General features: G+C 42.9%; 1 long non-coding RNA gene across 1 annotated transcript; it reads left to right on the forward strand.

Moving 5' to 3' along the window:
• Nucleotides 1-12,837: 12,837 nt before the first annotated feature.
• On the forward strand, nt 12,838-13,096 carry LOC126598547 (uncharacterized). The gene is made up of 2 exons (XR_007614874.1): nt 12,838-12,999; nt 13,060-13,096. It is a non-coding gene; the product is annotated as an uncharacterized LOC126598547 (long non-coding RNA).
• The last annotated feature ends 8,316 nt before the right edge of the window (nt 13,097-21,412 follow it).

The raw sequence follows: 21,412 nt of genomic DNA on the forward strand, positions 1-21,412 counted from the left end.
GAAACTCAACACCCCAGGTTAATTAAGTCCGCTTAAATTAACCTTCAAGTTCTCCTTAAGTTATTGAATTGGATGGGAAAACGCATACAACAATTCAAGCATTCTTCATAAGTTCTTTACGTGAACAACACAATAAAGATACAATCAAAGATCATTAAGCATTATGAAAACTATAAGTATTGACAAGACATTCGTTACTATGATGAGCATGAAACTCCTGCCAAGAATTTATTTAACGCGATCGTTTATAAGCAACCTCCATTACTTGTGAATATAAGTTTGTAACTATTAGGTGAAACTCTCTTATACTCTAGCATCATATTCATGCATGCAAACTAAGTGTGCACTCTTAATAAACATACACGAATAAGTTATCAATCAAGCAGTTAAACAAATTGAATTCACAACTTATGAAATCACAACTGAAGGTAATCAAATCATATTACAAGCATGAACATGGTTTCGAATTCCCCCCTAGCTAAGGGGGGTTTAGCTCCTCATACTCACAAAGCAAAGATAAACAAATTTAGACATTGAAAACAAAAGAATGAAAACACCTAAAAACTCTCCAACAATCCAACTTGAATGGCAAGCACGTCCAAGGGTCCTCCTTCTTCTCTTTGTTGCGGCACAAAGTGTGGTTTGATGGATGAGTGGTAAATTATGGTGGTGGATGGATATAGGTGAGTTATGGTGAAGGGTGGATGGGTGGATTGTCTTCTCCCTGGTTTTCTTCCCCCTTGTTATGGTGAACGGTGGATGTGTTTATAGGCTAAGGAGAGGACCACCATCTAATTAAGGTGGTAGTGATGAGTGTTGTGGTAATAAGTGGATGTAATGGGTGTGGTGGATGGATGTTTGGTAATGAGTGGATGTAATATGTGTAGTGGATGGATGTTTGGTAATAAGTGGATGTAATGGGTGTAATGGATGATTGTTTGTGGTAATGAGTGGATGTAATGAGTGTAGTGGATAAGTGTTTGTGGTAATGAGTGGATGTAATAGGTGTAGTTTTGGTAATGAGTGGATGTAATAGGTGTAGTGGATGGATGTTTGGTAATGAGTGAATGTAATGGGTGTAGTGGATGAGTGTTTGTAGTTGTTGGTCAACACACTTGCACCCACACATGCTGATTTCTAGCCTTCTAATCTTCAAAAACGTCCATCCTCATGTCTGTATGCTTGCACTATCCAATCTTGGCCCAAAAATGCTCCAAAGTGCTCCAAATAGCACTTTGTTGCCAACTTTGTTATTTGAACCTACAAACACACGAAAATAGCTTAAAGTACTAAAATAACTAGAATTAAACTAAGTAAATGCCAAGAAACAAGCTCACTAAGTTGCATAAATATGCTCCTATCAACTCCCAACATGATTTCTTTCTTAAAAATCGAAGAGGCACCGTTCTCCGAATCTCAAGAGCCAGATCCCCGATGGGATTGCTTGTTCGAAAACCGAAGAGGCATCGGTCTCCGAACTTCGAGAGCCAGATTTCCTTGGATAAAGCTTGTCTACAATTTTCACATGCAACATCAGCTTTCCAGATACCACATACTATTTTTGCAAAGTGCTCTGACAAAGTTAAAACACGTGAAACTTGCAGCTCCCACTACATTGCTCCGACCAAGAAGGGTAAAGGAATAACATTACTACTTGTTGTTAGAGAGACTCCTATATATGTCGACCTTCATCCTCCACGGACAGGCAGGCCTGCAAAAATGCTCAACCCTTCCTCATATCTGATAGGGCACTCCCAACGAAGTCTCTCGAAATACTTAGCTTCTTTTCCTCCTGATAATACCTCTGCATACAAGCCACACCAGAGCAAGAGTATCTCATATCATAAGGGTTAAAAGTAAGAGTATCCCATATCATGCTTTTTCCCTGTCTTTTCCTTTGGCCTTGTTATTACCTGCAAGACAAGGAGAAAGATAGCAATCAGTCAGCACTTGGAATCAAGCTTCCAGTCAGGAATTGACTGCCTGGAATCCCTTGCCTGATTACTTACTTGGCATTGCTCTCGAGTACTCATCTTCAATATCTTATGCTTCCAGAGAAGATACCACATCTGCCTGAGGAACAGATAGAGCAAGTGAGAAGGATACAAGGAAGCATATGGAGACAAGCGTAACAGAACACGTGTCGATACATCCACTACTTTGTCAATAGAAAAAGTATCTCATATCATCAGGGTCGAACGTACTCTAGATTTGATGGACTTATTTTGACCCTCAAATTCTTGAGTCGACTTTATACTTTGGAGGAAACCAGAAAACCCTCCAGCACAGTTCAAGAATAAGCCTATGGAAAGTTACTTCTTCAAAAGCAAAAGTATCTCATATCATCTCTTCTCCATTTGCTTCTCCTTATCCTTGGTGCTATTTACGACACAAGGAGAAGGAGAACAATTAACCGGAAGCCAAAGTCAAACCTTCGATCCAGGTTGCTTGCTTGGAAGTTTGATTGCTTACCTTGCAAATCTCCTAGCTCGGCGACTTGGGGGACTCCTAATATAGGGTTTTGTATCACACTTGACCAAGCCCGAAACTACAAGTAAGCTTCAAGTGAAATTGATACATTACCTTGTGCATCTTCATTGGTTAAAGATACCACCCTTGGATGAAGGAAAAGTACTTCCAGAGAAGATGCCACATCTACGTATGAGACAGATAAGGTAAGTGAAAATGATACCACACTTCGGTACTTAGAAGTTTCGTGATTACTCAATGGCTTGGATCTTGCAAGTCCCCAATTGAGGAGCTTCCCTTACTCGGGAACTTAGGGGAGCATTGTTTGTACCATACTTGACCAATCCCGAAACTACTGAGCACCGATCAACGTTATACCGTCAAGGACCCAAAAGAGTTTCCCTCCAACCAGGAGGTCAATCACAGCGCGACACGTGTCGACATCAGAAGCCAATCATAGTGCGACACGTGTCAAGATCAGAAGCCAATCATAACACGACACGTGTCAATGTCAGAATGAAACTAGAAACTCTCTTCTATAAATAGAGATCATTCTCTCACAATATTTCCTAATGTCATTTGTACTAAATCATTCACTAGTAGTCACTAAAGGAGAGCTTGAACCTATGTACTTGTGTAAACCCTTCACAATTAATGAGAACTCCTCTACTTCGTGGACGTAGCCAATCTGGGTAAACCATGTACATCTTGTGTTTGCTTCCCTATCCCTATCCATTTACATACTTATCCACACTAGTGACCGGAGTAATCTAGCGAAAGTCACAAACTTAACACTTTCTGTTGTACCAAAGTCCTCACTGATTTTGTGTATCAACAAGGTTAAATCTTATATTTTCCACCAATGTCCCTCACATTACTCAATTCCCCAAACAAGGCTATTGTCTCAATTATTTAGTCTCATTTATTGTATGGCTGCATCTAACATCTTGTTAAACTGCCTACGTACCCTAGATAGGGATCAAGTGATTCGTAATTCACAATGATTACTTTAAAGCATTCACAGTAATCGTAAGCCATAATCAATTTATAAACATTTATGGAATTATCAATCATATATATATATATATATATATATATATAAAATATGTGATGGAAAGGAAAATGCCCACTCACTTGATGTCCGCGCTATGACTCCCTAGCATGCATATCGAAACATCATGAACCATTGTCACCTATGATCAATTATCAAATCACATCTCGGAGTTCTGACCGATAAAAATATATAATTTACATAAAACACACCCCTAAGATTTGATCTGGAAGTTCCGCATTACGGATTTCTGATCCGTTACTTCCAAAGATCCACATTATGCTTCTAGAATAACATCCTAAAATTTCATTACGATCCAACGGTCGGACCTCCGCCAATTGTCAAAAAACCAAGTGGCGGTCAACGTTTCATTTTATGAACTTACAAATCCAATTCGGGAAGATCCGTATGTTGGATACCTGATCTGTAAGTTCTCGTGGTCCTCAAATATTATATACTATAACATACTAAAGTTTGGTGACTATCCAACGGTCGGATCATCGATTCATATCTTTACCAAGTAACATATCTTAATGAGTTTAGGTCCAAACAATCAATCTACGATATACAATTGCCAAAATTGAACTCAAGACATCTAATTTAGCCTAAGGATAACATCGGCGGTCCCCTGGCCACGTGCCGCAACACTCACCACCGCAGGTGGCGGTTAGCCGCCCCGACTCGACGGAAACTCCAACTATTTAAAAAAATTATCAAAATTTACAGGAATGAAGATCTCAATGAGTAGAGTAAACTTTATACCTGTGGCCAAGTCCAATTTGGCCGAGAAACACCTCAATTACATGAAAATCCGTCGGAAACCTTATAAAGGGCGTGCCTTGATTCGTCCTCAATTCGACTCCGATGCTCCAACCATTGATTGTGCATTGTTCTAGGCCTTAAAGGAAGTTGCTTGATGGTGGGAATAGACGGGAAGAGTTGCAGAAAATGGCGAATCACCGTCGGGGTATCCTCGGAGTCGCTATGGCCACATCCCATGAAACATGGCCAAATCCCTTCCAATTTGTGTAGGAAATCGAAGAAGGACCGAGGAGAAGTTCCCAGGTATTGGCTTGGTGCAATTTGCCGGAATTTGACCGGAGAAAGCACCGGATTTCATGTATTCCCGCCGGGTCGGGTTTCAAAGGAGAAACGGGTCGAGGGGGACCCGGGTAGTTTACCCATCTCCCTTCATCCTTTCCCTCCCGTCTCTCCCTCTGATTCGTCCCTTCTCTCTTTCTCTTTCTCTCTAATTCGTCGCCTGTTCTTTCCTTTCTTTCTGATTGGGCAGTGCCCATCTTCTTTTTCTTCCTCTCCACTTTGCTGCCATCAGGCAACCTTCCTCTTCCTCTTTAAAATAATTAATTGATAAATAATATCAACATTATAAAATATATAAAATATAATTAGTGATTGAAACAAAAGTACTTCTCGAGTTTATAGTTCCGTAATGTCGAGTACTTCAGGAAAACGGTAAATGATTAATTCATACACCTCACTATACGGTGATCAACGAAAGTCAATACCCCCGCCTCTAAAGGCATTTTCGTAAAATCACGCTTTTAAAATTAATAGAATTGTAAAATTTGGGACGGGTTGTCATATTAATTGTTTAATAGTTTGGGAAATTTGCATTTTACTTAATGAGAGGGGAAAACAAATTCGTTGAAACTATTTTTACCAAATGTTTTCGGGTTATGGTATCTAATTCTACAAAAATATGGAACATCATAACGTAAAAGTTGTAGAAATTGAAGAATTTATGTTTTGATGATATTGAAAAAAAGTTTGTAGGTGTCAGTAGAATTTATTAATAATATTTGGTCAAAAGTACACATTTCAAAGTGTCCCAAATACCCAAGGGAACGTGGGAAATGAACTTTTATTAGTTTACCCAATGAAATTCCGTCAGTTTATCATTCAACGGTCAAAACCTGCACATTTGCAAGTTGTCACATAAATACGAACATATGTGTTGTGAATCTAACTACAAATCATTTCCCGACGGAGATCCTTCGGGTAGAACTCAAACGGTAAAAAATACCCAGTCGTGGGCATGTGAATCAACTGACACGGGAATATTACCAAACGAACCTCTGTTGGACAAAAGCTGTAATGTCAATCAATGGGCTACAAATATTGTAGAGCCAAAAATAATCACAAGGCGACACGTAGATTTTTGACAAAAAAAAGACAAAACTACCCTTGAGGTATACCGGGATTCCTACGTGCAATCAACAGACAATTATCCTTCAACCAAGTCAAAAGTGCCCAAAATAGGTATCAACTTAAAACCTAATTTATTCATATATTTCCCATTTCATTATTTAGCTAATCAATTAGCTAAATAATATACTTGTTCCTTTCATATTTCCTAAAATTGACTAATTAAGGGATTAATTACCTAATCAATCTCTTAATTATCAACTAAACCTCCAAATTATAACCAAAAACCCACTAGGGCCGGCCATGCCCTTTATTTTCTGTTTGTTGCTGCCATTTTCTCCCCCTTTTTATGACATTCAAATAGCTAGTTAATTAGGTTATTACTATTTGCTAATTAACTAGCCAATTATTTCCATAACTCCCCAAAATAACTAGCCCATTATCTCCATAACCCCCCAAAATAAATCACCATTTCCTCTCCTATAAATTGGGTCCCATTTTCACAAAACACTAGTTCCAATTCTCTTACAAAAAATCCCAAATATTCTAAACACTATTTCTCTCTAAAATTCTAACTTTGGCATCGGAGGTTCTTCGGCCAAAGCCCCCCCCATTCATCATGGGCGCGTGAGGCTCTTGGCCTTAACCTAAGGTGCTAGTTGTTTTGTAGGTGCAAAATCGTCCAAGATCGAAGAGGAGAAAATTTGCATCCACAAATTGGTGCTTTCATTGAGAGTTGAAATCCATACTCGTAGAAGACTCTCGCACAAAAAGGTTTTTTCTTTATTTTCTAGTCTATTTGAATATTTTTCATACGTTCTTATTATTAGAATTTTTTACTTGCAAAGGTTCTTTGATAAAACGTATAAGCAAAATATAATGGCTAAAAATTTAGAAAATTCCATAAGTGAAAATTCTAATATACAAGAAATGGGATTGCGGAGATCCGTGAGGCAAAATGCGACAATAAGGGGAGCGGCATCACCACCATGAGTTTCCACCATGGGAACCACCGCGGTGGCTACCTCGGTAGCCACCCACGGCGAGGTCCATGGTGCCTTCACCACCGCCACCATGGGAACCACCGCGGTGGCTACTTCGGTAGCCATTCGTGGCGAGGTCCATGGAGCTTTCACCACGGCCCGAGCCGTGCCATCCAAGGCTCATGGTACCAAGACCACGACCCAAGCCGTGCCATCCAAGTTTACGTGGACCCAAGCCCAAGCCTCGCATTCACATGCACCGCGCATTGAGCAGCCTGCTTCCGTCGAGCAGCCCACTCCCGTGGCCCAGCCTGCTCTCGTGACCCAGCCTGCTCCCAACGAGCAGCCCACTCCAGTGGTCCAGCCTGCTTCCGACAAGCAGCCCACTCCCGTGGTCTAGCCTGCTTCCGTCGAGCAGCCCACTCCCATGACCCAGCCTGCTCCCGCCAAGCAACCTGCTCTCGCGGCCCAACCTGCTCCTGCCAAGCAGTCTGCTCTCGTGACCCAGCTTGCTCCCGACGAGCAGCCCACTCTCAAGGCCCAGACTACTCCCGTGGCTTTCCAAGCAGCCCAAGTCGCCCCAAGACTATCTCAACCATCTGGACCTACTATCGAGCCGGGAGCATTCTCACCATATTTTTTCGCGGATTTAACATTTCCCAACTCAAATCTCGCGCTCGGAGTCTACCACTCTTCCACTGCCCAAGGAGGCGCATTCCTTCCAAGCTCTTCCAATCCAAATGGCGAACAACACTTGTCTTGACAAGTCATAGAGTTGACGAGCGCCCTTGCACAACAGACAACCTTGGTGAATCAACTTTTGCAAAGCATCGGGATCCAACGTGCAGACGGACATTTCCAGCAGCGTCCCGGCAAGCAGCCACTCGACCAGCCACTAGCCGAACGTTTGGGCAGTGTACATTCCCGTCTTAGAGCGCGAAGGAGCATGCACTCTCGACTAGGCCCACGGAGAAGCATACATTCACGGTTGGGGTCATACTCCGATAGTCAACATGAACAACCTTATGGGTAAAGTGTCTATTCGCAGCTAAGCCCACAAGGAGCGTCCTCCACCTCACATCAGAGTAGGCAGCACGACGGACGGAGAGAAGCAGTCACTCAATCCAGCTTAAGTTCAACCAGCAGCCTGCGAAGAACTCGCTCGCCTACTAGGAACGCACCACATGCACTGCATCCGTGGCATAGACGAGCCAAACACATGGAAGAGCAGCCTAGACCAGCAAGTCATGACTGGGGGCATCCGAGAGCTCCGCTACCCCAACAAAGGCAAATTCAGGAAGAAGTAGAGAGACTCTTGACCAAGCGATTACATGATTTCCAACGCAACGAGGTCACCGACGAGGCACTACGACGGAACATAACCAACATAAGCAGGTCACCCTTCACGGAGGAGATCGAGCAGGCAGAGCCTCCACGCGAGTTCAGCATGCCACATTTCACATCTTTCAAAGGGGATGAAGACCCGGAGAGACACTTAAAATGTTACCAAAGTGCAATGATCCTTTATCGAAACAACGATGATCTCATGTGCAAGATATTCGCCACCACTCTACAAGGCGAGGCGCAAGATTGGTTCTACACCCTGCCGCCACAATCCATCCGGAATTTCTACGAACTTTCTTTGGTTTTCACCAAAGAATATTCATCCTATCGCTCGATCAAAAAGAAGTCTGACCATTTGTTCGACGTTAAGAAGAACCCAAAGGAGTCGCTTCGCGACTATGTGAGGAGGTTCAAAGTAGAGAAGGCAAAAATAGTCGGATGCAACGACTCGATAGCTAGAGCAGCCTTCCAAAAAGGACTTCCAGCAGACCACCCGCTATTCAGAAAATTGATCATGAAAGAAGATCTAACAATGGCAGACTCTTTTGCTTTAGCAGAGAAGCATGCACTTTGGGATGAGGCTCGCCAATGCATATTCAAGGACTTGAAGATGTACCCGACATCACCTCCCTAGAAGCAGCGGATAACTTATTCGCATGTTTGACGGTATCTAAAGTAGCAATAAGCTCTACCATCATGCGAGAAGAGCTGGGGGCCCGACTACCTGTATTCTACAGTTACCTGCAGTCATCATTATGACGCACTATTCCGCCGAATCTAAACCGGCGGTGATAAAGGCGTAGACCCTGGCAGATGCAAAGTTTTCTGACGAACGTAACAACTCGGCCCAACGATGCCCCGAAGGCAGTCGATCACACTTTAGCCGCACATATTCCCTCAATGGAGATTTCTGGCATTCGCATGTCAACGGCGCATCCAACTACAAAGGCTCGCGAGCAGCCGTGGTTCGTGGAAACCGACTACTTCACCAAATAGGTGGAAGCAGAGCCCATGATGACCACAATTCAGACGGACATAGAGCGCTTCATATGGAGGAACATCATTTACCGATTTGGCATCCCTTAATCCATCGTCACCAACAACGGCCTGCAATTCGTGGGCAAAGATTTGGCGAAGTTCTTCCAAAAATATGGCATCAAGCAGCATATGTCCATGCCGAGATATCCTCAAGGCAATAGGCAGGCCGAAACATCCAAAAAGATGGATCTCATCTGGGAAGGTCTGTACAAGCTCAGCAAAATAGGCGGCAAGAGTAATTATACCCCCGCTACCATGAAACGATAAAAAGATCGAAAAGTAGTGGAGCGCCTACAATCTGAAGAAGTACCATGTGTGACCTCCCACTACATCAAAGCCCGAAGACTCAAGAAGCTCGACGGGCACCACCTCACAAGTCGAGGACTATTCAGTTGTTATGCAGTTCCTACCTTACAGCTAAGTTCTCGTTTGTTTCACTCGTTTTTCAATGAGGAATTCAGAAGTAATCACAACTTGGCTCGGCTGCATGCTTATAACAACTTATCACTCCGACACTTCAAAAGAAGACTGCGCCCTTCTTAGGGACTCATCGCAGGAATTGTGCCCCCCGAGGGACCAACCATGCTCTCCAGTGCGAGAGGGTAAACTAATTGCTCTCCAGTGCGAGAGGGTAAACCAATTCCCCGACACCCATATGGGTCAGCTCTCCAAGACGGGAGGATAAACTTTGTTTATACCATATTTAGGGTCTCGTATTTAGACCTCGTATAAATACTCGAGGAACTTAAATGTAATTATGTAATAAGGGAAGGGGCAAATATGTAATTAGGGGAGGAGCCCTTATTTTATAAAAGGGCCTCCTCACCCTCACAAACCCTAGGCCTCCTCACATCCCCTAAGCTCTAAGCTCTCTTTCCCTCTTCAACATAGAAATATAATACAATCAGTGTGGACGTAGCCCAAACCTTGGGGTGAACCACGATAACTCTTGTGTCAGTTACATTTTATGCAGATTCACGGTCAGATTTACGTTATACCAAGACTGCCCCGGTTTTGTGCATCAACATTTGGCGCCGTCTGTGGGAATCGATACAAAAAACTATGTCGGTTCTCTTTCATTTTTTCATCAAATATCACCATTGTGAATCTGCAAAATCTGCAAAAACCTATCAACAGAAAAGATCCAAATTCCAACACCTGTGCTCTTCCATCCCTCTCTGTTCTTGTAAAAGCAACATCCAAATTACAAAAAAACAACATCCAAAAGCTCCTGGAAAAACACCTCCACTTCTCCCTTAACCTTCACACGTGTCCAAAAGCTCCTGGAGAAAGATTAGGGGAAGTAGCAGGCTTTTTCCGAGCTCTTCAATGGCTGTCGACGAGAACGTGGAGAGCCGCGGCAGCCAAGCAGTGCTGTCATCGCAGGCATAGCCATGCAGATTCAGGCAGAAGCTGGAGATCCACAACGAGGTACTCCGACGAATCCAAGCGTCCGCTTCGTTGACCCAAAACAAACCGAGTCCGCTTCTTTCCCATCGCCGGAACCCGCGATTCATTGCGGCCAGTCGTCGACCTCAGTTCAAGCTCTCTGTTAACCGGGTCGATCTCATTGGAGCTCGGGAAGCTCACCGGTCTTGAAGTGTTGAGAGCAGGAGGGAACCAGTCCTAGCGCATGGAAGCAGCTGCCCCAAAGTCTTCTCCGCCGGAGTCTGCCATCTCTATCAAGATCTCCGTCAAGTCTGCCATCTTCTCAGATTCTGTTGCAGGAACCCGCGATCTCCACTCTATCTGCTCCTCCTGCTCGCCTGAATTTTTTTCGGTGACTGCGACGGCGACGCCAAGTCGTCTTCGTCGTCGGATTGTTCCGCCTGCATATCCAGCACAGAAATGGAGGACTTGTCGTCCTCGAACGGTGTGGAGAGCAACGGCGCTGGACCGGCGGCGAGGAGGGAGATCTGTTGACAAAAATGGATACTTGTTGACAAAGGAGACGGAGATCTGTTGCTGCAGCAGAGCAATCGAGAGGAGCTGAGCCGTTGACTGACGGGCGACACGTTCTTTGCATCCATGGCTGGGAAGTCGAGTCCCACCCAGCAGCTGCCACCAGCGCCATCCATGCCACCTACCCCCGTCAGATTTAAAGCAGCAAGCCGGCCCGAGTGGAGGAGAACTGAGTCCCAGCAGCAGCGACCCGAGCATGGCACGGCAGTTCCCACTTGCGGCTCAGCCGGAGATCATGAGAACAGCAAGAGAGACCCTCTCCGCTCCCTGCTGCTGTCGACTTCCCCAAGGTCCAGACGGCTGCTCTTTGTTCCTCTCTGCCCAGCGAAAGTCTCATCCATGAGCCCAAATAGCAATGTGCACACTCGTCTCGGCTAATAGCAACGGAAAGGCAGCAGCAAAGTGGTGACATTCGGATACCGTGAGCCCACCGCAGTTCTCTCCCTACTTCTCTTGGACTCTCCTTGAACGCACAGTGCAGCCCTTCCTTCCTTCCTTCCTGTGTCGGAAATCACCTACACAGCTTTTAGAGAAAGAGAAAACAAATGTGCTGATAAAGCTCAAAACGGGCCTCCACCTGGGCCAGTGGTTTTTCTAAGGCAGCCATGGCCTCATCCGCCTCCGTGAAGAAAATAGTAGGCGACCTTGCCGAATCCCGTACGCACCACGATCAACACACAGTGAGTGAGCTTCACAAACCTCAGAAAATGGTGAACAAACCATGGAAGATCATCCTCACCGCCAATAATGGTATGCATGTGTCATCCTCACCGCTAACAATGGTATTGCTTCGTACAGCCGGTTTGCCAATGCTATGGGTTTCATGAGGACCGAAGCCTTGTCAGGCTGCACCCAGATTCTCAATAAATGGTAGGAGCTCGACAAGTAGATTCAAATCCATGGTTACCCAAGGTCAAGTCGTCACCAACAAAGCAGCGATGGCCTGGGAACCCGATAAGCCGTTGGTGATCGAAGACGTACAGGTGGCTCCGCCGCAGGCTGAAGAGGTCCGGGTCAAGTTTCTGTGCAAATTTTCGACGGATTATATATTGCGGGAGCAGTACAGGGATCCTTGGAATGAGGTCAGAATTGGGAAACTGCTTGAAGACCTTGATGCTTTAGCTAGAGCCATTACTGTAAAGCACTGCTGTGACGATGATGGCACACCAAGGCCACGATGATGCTTTGTCACTCCCATTGAGAAGATGCCCACTGCATAACACTTTCAGATCCCCAGCAGCAGATGACAGCACAAAAAGCAAAAGAGAAAAGTAGTGGGAAACAAAGTGAAAGAAAAAAGCAAAAGGAAAAGATGCTTTTACAAACGGTATCTTCTTGCTTTTACAAACAGAAGCTGTCTACTTTCCAAAGCGGAAAGGAACAGCGTCACCAAGTGGAAGCCAGATCTCTGGCAACGCAAAGACAGAAACAGAGAGAATGCTGTAGAAAAACACAAGCAAACGCAAGGACCCGTACTGCAAAAGCAAGGAATAAACACCCGACCAGAGTCATGTGGTTCACTTTCCTTATTTTTGAATGATGTAATCTATTTTTCGTATCTTTCGGAAACATCTGTATAAACCCCATCAAAGGGTAATATGTATAAACCCCATCAGAGGGTAAAAAATAAAAAAAATAAAAAAATAAAAAAATAAAAAAAGGGCAAAGCCCAAAATAAATGGGCTGGAATGTTGTGGAGGGCGAAGGCCCATAAGCCCAAAATAACACCAACCAGGCCATCAAAAGTACGCCCAGTACTCCACAATTATTCGGCAACCCGCCGTTATTACCACCAACCAAGAGATGAAATGTACAACCCGTACTCTAATATCATTTGGCAACTAGCCATTCATGCCACCAACCAGGTGATGAAATGTACAACCCGTACTCTAATTTGGCAACTAGCCATTCATGCCACCAACCAGGTGATGAGATGTACAACACGTACTCTAATTTTGGCAACTAGCCATTCATGCCACCAACCAGGTGATGAAATGTACAACCCGTACTCTAATTTGGCAACTAGCCATTCATGCCACCAACCAGGTGATGAGATGTACAACACGTACTCTAATTTTGGCAACTAACCATTCATGCCACCAACCAGGTGATAAGTTGTACAACCCGTACTCTAATTTGGCAACTAGTCATTCATGCTACCAACCAGGTGATGAAATGTACAACCCTTACTCTCCTTCATGCCACCAACCAGGTGATCAAAAGTACGCCTAGTACTTCAAATTATACATGAGCATTACTCATGTCATTCATACATAAACATTCATGAGCATCACTCATAACAATCATACATAAACATTCATGAGCATCACTCATAAACATTCATGAGCATCACTTATGTCAATCAACTTCCAAAGCTTCATTTACAAAAGCTCCAACTTCGAAAGCTTCATTTACAGAACTCTAGCTTTAAAGCTTCACTTGCAAAGCTTCACCTACAAAGCTTCAGTGCAGGGTATACAAATACCGTCTCCGAACAACCGCCACTTCGGCCCATACATGGACTGAATTTCAAGTCTCCAGCTAAAAGACTCTATTGACCGAAGGCTTGGGGGACTACACTATACACCATATATTGGGCCTCAACTGGGCCTCATGAAAAATACTCGGGGGACTTAGCCCATTACTTATGTATGAATGGGCGAGCCCTTATTCTATAAAAGGGACTCCCTTACCATCATTAGAGAGCATCGCCGCCAGCTGAGTAACCGCCTCGCTGCGAGCATCAACTCTAGCACATTATTCATGTATTGAGGAGCGAACCCTTATTCTATAAAAAGGACTCTCTCACATTCGTTAGAGAGCATCGCCGTCAGCTGAGCAACCGCCTCGCCACGACCATCACTCATAACCCATTATTCATGTACTGAGGAGCGATCCCTTATTTTATAAAAGGGACTCCCTCACCATCATTAGAGAACATCAACTCTAGCCCATCATCTATGTATTGAGGAGTGAGCCCTTATTCTATAAAAGGGACTCCCTCACCTTCAAACGCCATAAGCCGAGCCAACCAAGGCAAGATAAGCCACAAGCCAAGCAGTCTCGCAGCATGTGCTACTTCTGGTTGAGCATCATTTCAGATTGAGCACCGCCTTACATCGAACATCAGTTCAAGACAACATCTAGTTACTTCGGCCCACACATAGACTGAATTTCAAGTCTCCAACCAAAAGACTCTCTTGACTGAAGACTTGGGGGACTACTGTTTATACCATATTTAGGGCCTCGTATTTAGACCTGGTATAAATACTCGAGGGACTTAAATGTAATTATGTAATAAGGGAAGGGGTAAATATGTAATTAGGGGAGGAGCCCTTATTCTATAAAAGGGCCTCCTCACCCTCACAAACCCTAGGCCTCCTCACATCCCCTAAGCTCTAAGCTCTAAGCTCTCTCTCCCTCTTCAACATAGAAATATAATACAATCAGTGTGGACGTAGCCCAAACCTTGGGGTGAACCACGATAACTCTTGTGTCAGTTACATTTCATGCAGATTCACGGTCGGATTTACGTTGTACCAAGACCGCCCCGGTTTTGTGCATCAACAAACTTTACACTCCGAATATCCAGACGTGGATGAGCCTGGCTGCCCTAGTATAACTAGATGCACGATGGCTTGCGCCGGGATTCCTAGAAGTAGCCGCAATGGTCTTTTTCAAGGCTTAGCTAACTGAAGGATTTTGGGTTTCTTGGCCTAATCCGTGAGGAACCTGGCCCTAGAGACGGAGAGGGCACATTACGCAGTACATTCGATGGACGGCTGCCCTGGAATCCTAAAGCTGCTACCGAGTGCACTAAGGTAGCCTACGGATTCCGGAAGACTGCCTACGGCTTGCCCTTCGAGCAGTAAAGCCGCGCTAGACTTATGCAACTGCACATTCTTGTGAAAGGTTAAGCAAGCTAGCGCGCATATACGAAGTTTTATCCACTGCCGACATGCTACGTAGTCGATAAGCTTCACCTCTGCCAAACGCGGAACAACCTACACCAAGTCCTAAAGTGTTGTGATACTTGCTACGCAACCTACGGAATTGAAGAAAGTCAAGGTTAACAACCTAGTGGTTACGCGGACATGTCTGCTTCTATAAGTAAGGTATCCGGCTGCCAACCCTATGGCTAACAACTTTGCAAAGTTTTACACCAACACCTACGGCTGCATAGGCTACGCGAGCTTGTCTGCTTATAAAAAAGTAGCATGCCTACCACTGGTCTATCAAGTCTAAAGGTTAGGGCATGAACAAAAGAAGTGAAGATGAAGAAAAACGAAGGAAAACATGTTTATAAACAACTAGCAAAGGCCGAATGAGTTCAAGCAAAACAAGAGCTACAAGGAAAAACAAAGAAAATCCTAAAGGCTACCTAAAATACTACACTACAGCAGCTTGGACATCCCACGACTACTCGGTCGCCACACCTTCATCCGACGCTTCACCCCCGGCTGCCCCAGTCTGGGCACTAACTTCTCCAACTACTTCACCAATGGAAGCCTTAAAAATAAAAGCAAGCAAGTCTTCTGGAGAAATAGAGAAGCTTATCCACTCCCTTCTTAGCATAAGCAGCAAAACGAAGCTCAGAAATTGCAAGCTTACGGTCTTGAATCTGAGGCGAATCAATCTCAGCAGCAAAGGGAGCAGGCTTTGGCGCCACTTTAGCAGCAGAGTCCACCTTACCACTCTTCATAATAGTAAGTCTCTACAAAGGTGAACCGGACTTGGCTCCCAAAGAACGTCCTGGCACAGACTTCGGCACTGGGGGCATGATAAAACCTTTACGCTGAGCAATCTTATCCACAATTGTACTAGCCTTTCTCAACATGGAAGACGCCACATGCTCAGATCTAGCAGCCTTATTTTTCTTCCCATTGGAAGAAGTCATGTCAATCACATACCTCTCGGTAGCAAGCGGACCCTCATGACCAGCAGAAGAAGTCTTTAGTTTTTTCTTAATTGGCATCTCATGAGCAGGCGGGGAAGATCTCTTCTTTCCATCTTCATTCATAGTAAGCTCCACGACAGCGATCAGATGAGCCAATGCATCCGCCTTGATCCTCTTTACCTCCTCTTTCTAGAGCAGCCCACATTTCTTTCAGCAAAGAGGACTAAGCAGCCAACGACATTCATGGTACTCAGCATGGGAGCTCAACCCAGCATTCCAGCAGGCAGGAGGCCTGCATGCCCAACATTCCAGCAGCCCATGAGACCCACAATCTCTTTATTTCTCTCAATCGCCAGCCTGGCCCGAGTCAGGTCCAAGAGCCCAAAGGACATGAGCCATACGGCTCGCCTAGCACTGCGCCTCAGCGCCACAATCCTCGATCCCAGCTGCACAAGCTACCCTTGGCTCAAGCCAAGCCAATCTACCCAAGCAGTGGTCCCCGCCACGACATCTCCTCAACCCATGCCAAGCCAACTTCTGGCCCCTGCCAGCCGACGTGCCGCACCACCCCGACGGCTGCCCTGCAATAGCATTATCCAAGAAGAAGGCAAGAAAAATTAAATTTTTCTTACATCGGTGCGGCACGGAGAAGGTGAAGAAATCAACGAAAGACGGTCCTTTGCACGGGCAAGATGTAGAAGATTGCTAGAGGAGAGGGAACAAATATCCTCTAACTTTCTCTCTCTTGTTGGGTAGAATAAATCGCTCTCCAAAGTTGATTTAATAACCCACTTAAGGTGGAATTAAATAGGCTTTGAGAGAAATTTATTTCCCTTTCCTAGAAGGATCTAATTTCCATTTAAAGAGAGAATCAACATCAAAATAGGAAACAGTCTTAAGTTTCCTGAAGCAAGAAAATCTCTACACCTGTTGCCCTTTCCTACAAGCAGCCCAACAGGTGTGGGGGCATTTGTGGAGCCAAAAATAATCACAAGGCGACACGTAGATTTTTGACAAAAAAAGACAAAACTACCCTTGAGGTATACCGGGATTCCTACGTGCAATCAGCAGACAATTATCCTTCAACCAAGTCAAAAGTGCCCAAAATAGGTATCAACTTAAAACCTAATTTATTCATATATTTCCCATTTCATTATTTAGCTAATCAATTAGCTAAATAATATACTTATTCCTTTCATATTTCCTAAAATTGACTAATTAAGGGATTAATTACCTAATCAATCCCTTAATTATCAACTAAACCTCCTAATTATAACCAAAAACCCACTAGGGCCGGCCATGCCCTTTATTTTTTGTTTGTTGCTGCCATTTTCTCCCCCTTTTTATGACATTCAAATAGCTAGTTAATTACGTTATTACTATTTGCTAATTAACTAGCCAATTATTTCCATAACTCCCCAAAATAACTAGCCCATTATCTCCATAACCCCCCAAAATAAATCACCATTTCCTCTCCTATAAATTGGGTCCCATTTTCACAAAACACTAGTTCCAATTCTCTTACAAAAAATCCCAAATATTCTAAACACTATTTCTCTCTAAAATTCTAACTTTGGCATCAGAGGTTCTTCGGCCAAAGCCCCCCCCATTCATCATGGGCGCGTGAGGCTCTTGGCCTTAACCTAAGGTGCTAGTTGTTTTGTAGGTGCAAAATCGTCCAAGATCGAAGAGGAGAAAATTTGCATCCACAGATATCAAGTCACTGGCCAGTGGAATCTACTGACACTACATTTACCAAACAGACCTTTGTCGGGTACAATTAGTCAAAAGTTGAATTTCATTTTTCAACGTATCACAGATATTCACCTCACGTGTAGATAAATTCCACCGACACAACACTTAACCAACGAAGGTTCGTCGGGTAAATATGTATGTATCCACTATAAATATCTTCTTAGTTATTCATTTTTCAAATGTTTCCTCCTACAAGTCACACTCATTGTACATAATTAGTGTGCATGATCCAATTGTAAAAAATGTTTGCATAGACTTGGAGATCACGTATGCAAAACATTACAAACAATTACAAAAAAAAATAAAAAAATAAATAAATCGGAGATTACTAAATAGATTGCAAATTTTCGACGGTTAGAAATAAAATTTCACGATTTAACGGTCGTTTTAGGTCCAATTAGGATCATTTTTTGCAAATACAGTCGTTAACCCCACAAAATTAAAATCAATGTTCTCGATGACGCATCAATTATTTTAGGAAACAAAATATGCAAAAAATTAGGTTAACGAACACGTTTATGCAAAAATGGCAACAACGTATAACTTAGCGGACAAAATATTAGGTTAACGAACATGTGTCGCCATTTTTAAATAATCCTACACAACGAACCTCTGTCAAGTAAAGCTTTAAAGATCTTATAACCCAAAAGCTTCTTCTTTCTTCCTCCTCGCACCGTTTCACTAACTCTCTCCCACTTTTCTCTCCCTCGAACTACTCTCTCTCTCTCTTTAACACTCACCTCTCAAGCTCACACCATCACTCTCGTACTCAGGCCGTTCTCGTCACTCAGGTTGTCCCTCTCAATTTCACTCTTCTTGTGTAAGTATTAATTTTTTATTTCAGTTTCTTGATTTTGGATTTCGATTTGATGATTTATAATTTAGATTTGGATTATAATTTGTGAATTGGATTATAAGTTGTTAGTTGGCGGTTGAATTTGTGATATTTAGCTTGGGTTTGTATCTTGTTGAATCTGTGATGTATAAGGTTAGAGTTTTAATTTGTTGAATTTGTGATGTTTAGGGTTTTAATATGTTGAACTTGTGATGTTAATGTTGGAAATGTGCCCTAAAACCAATCATATGATGATACTTTATGAACATTTCACATGTTAAACTAATCTAGTTTAATATCAAGGGCAAAGATTATTGTTTTAAGCCATCTCATATAAATGTTATATGCTTAAACGATAAGTCCAAGGAATATGTAATTAGGAGAATGTAATTTAAAGAAGTTAGATTCATGAGACCATTCTCTTTCGTATACATATCTTAAACGTTCCTGATCATAAGATTGCCAATTGGGCATTGACAGTCCGTTAAGATCGGTACGTGCTGTGTCTTCTCACAAGGAGAGTGACTGGTCTCGAGTCATTGGTGTGATTGACACCAAGACAAGCATGTAGGTGTTTAATAGAGAATGAGTCCACTGAACACGATCAACGAGAAGTTCTCATGCTCATGTCATATGAGAACTCATGGTTGGGATAATGCAAAGTAGTCATTTAACCTGAGGCATCATAGTTGTCTTGTGGTTAGGTCCTTGATCTTTAACTATGTCAAAGTCACTCTGTCAGAGGGTGTCCATGGCATAGTTGGGGTTAAGTCACTTAGCCATGGAGGCAAGTGAATGCGCAACAAGGGATCTCTAACCTTCAAACCGTTTGAGGGAGAATACTCTATGATATGATTAAGAATCTCTGGCCAGAGTATGAATGAGATTTAGGAAGTCATTCCAAATCACATTCAAGGTAATCATATAAGTAAATAAATCACATTGGATAGTAGACATGATTAAACTATTAAACCAAACAATGTGGCCAAGAGTATTGTATTAGAGAAATACCGTATTGCATTGTAATCCTAAACTGAATAGGTTTTCCACCTCTTCTGATTAGCTTGGGTAACCATGACATACTGCTAGGTGTCACTCATGGTTTGTGGAAGCTCTAAACGTGTATAATCACTAAAGGGAGAATTGAAAGTAAGTTTCAATTCACAATCGATTTGAAAGAGTTCTAATCGCCCACTGCCTCGCTAAAAGGAACCTAATGGATCGTACACCGTGTAAGGTAGAGATTGAAGAAACAACAGAGATGAGTAAGGATAATAAAATGGTTTAATTATTTATGGCAAGGATTAATTAATATGTTAATTAATCAAACGAATAAAGTTCGTTAAAGACCTCGGGTTAGTTTTGGGCCACAAGGCCCAATGGGATTTGAATGTCAAGCCCATTAACTCAACTTGTATGACAACTTGAATAAACAAAGGGCTTGAAAGCCCAATAAACCCTTAAGGCCGGCCAAATAGAGGAGGGTAGTCAACTTGTTTTAATTGCAAGTTTGCCACTCCATTGTGAGGTGGTATAAAGGCAACTTTATAGCCATTTCATCCTTAGGGTTTCTTTTAGAAAAAATATGAGAACACAATGTCTCTCCCCTTTCTCCAGGCCCGGCCCAGGCCCAGTGCCACAGGGACAACTGTCCAGGGCCCAAAACTAAAAGGGGCACCAACAAAAATAACCCAAATTACTAAGTATTAAAAAAAAAAAAAAAAAAGGTCCAAAGCCCATATAGGGCTGCCGGCTGGAGGGCAAGAGCCCAAGGTAGGTTTAAAAGAGCATAAGCTCTTCTTTACTTTGAAGTACTCATTTTCTTGTTTTATTTGATATGCATGAAATTGGAGTAGTTGGGTCTAACGCCCAATAGGAAAAACACGCCTTAATATGATTAAATGCGTAACTAAAATTAATCACCATCCGTAGACCGAGATTCAACACTAGGCTTGCATCGAGCAGGAGGAGTTCTATATGCATACATGATGTTGTGAAGGTAGGCAATGAGAATAGCCAACATCATATCATTGTGAGGTTGTTCTTGAACCCCTACTCAAACTTGCATGGTGGGAATGACTTAACTAAGTGCAATGGAGCCAACATCATATGATTGTGAGGCTTCATTCTCTAGAGGCCAAATAAGATGGGTACTTGCAAGAGATGCAAATGAGTAAGCGTACTCTCTCATTATTACTGATGCTAGCCAACATCATATCATTGTGAGGTGGGCTTGGTAATGATGAGTCTCCCATACCCTCTAAGAGTTTCCTCCAAAACTCTCGAATTCCGATGAGGGATATGGAATTTGCCAAAAATAGTGAGTGGTGCTATTTGATTTAAAGACCTGGATCAAATGGCTTAAAATCAATCAATTTATATTCGTTATGTATTTATTTACCAATATATTTGCAAACGCTATCCAAAACTTGACAAAGAAAAGCCGAATGCTTTAGTTTCTGGACTTGGTACCACAATCCCATAGATTGTCTTTAATGGCTTGTATATGTACCTAAGTAGTCTCATCCTCGCAATCTTCCTATTGATAATGTATAATTGGAAGAACATGTTAGATAAGTCTATCATAAAGAGGACAACACTTTTAATGTCATAATTCTTCAATTACAAATTGTTGTATGAAGAAGTCAGAGTTGCTTTGAACAACCCTTAGTTAACGCAAACATTAGTGCTTGTTTCTTTGTTACATAAACAAGGAACTTGAGAAGTAAGCACAAGGGCATGGACACTTTATGTGCCATGATTCTTCACTTACAAATTGTTGTATGAAGAAATGAGAGTTGCCTTAAACAACTCTTGAAAGTTTGTAATTATGTTTAGAACTAAATGGTTGGTTGACAAAAATAGTCCATCAACATGGACTTATGATGATTTTGAATCATTGAGTGTTGAAG

Source organism: Malus sylvestris, chromosome 14 (assembly GCF_916048215.2).
Source record: "Malus sylvestris chromosome 14, drMalSylv7.2, whole genome shotgun sequence".
In the NCBI taxonomy this organism is placed as follows: domain Eukaryota; kingdom Viridiplantae; phylum Streptophyta; class Magnoliopsida; order Rosales; family Rosaceae; genus Malus; species Malus sylvestris.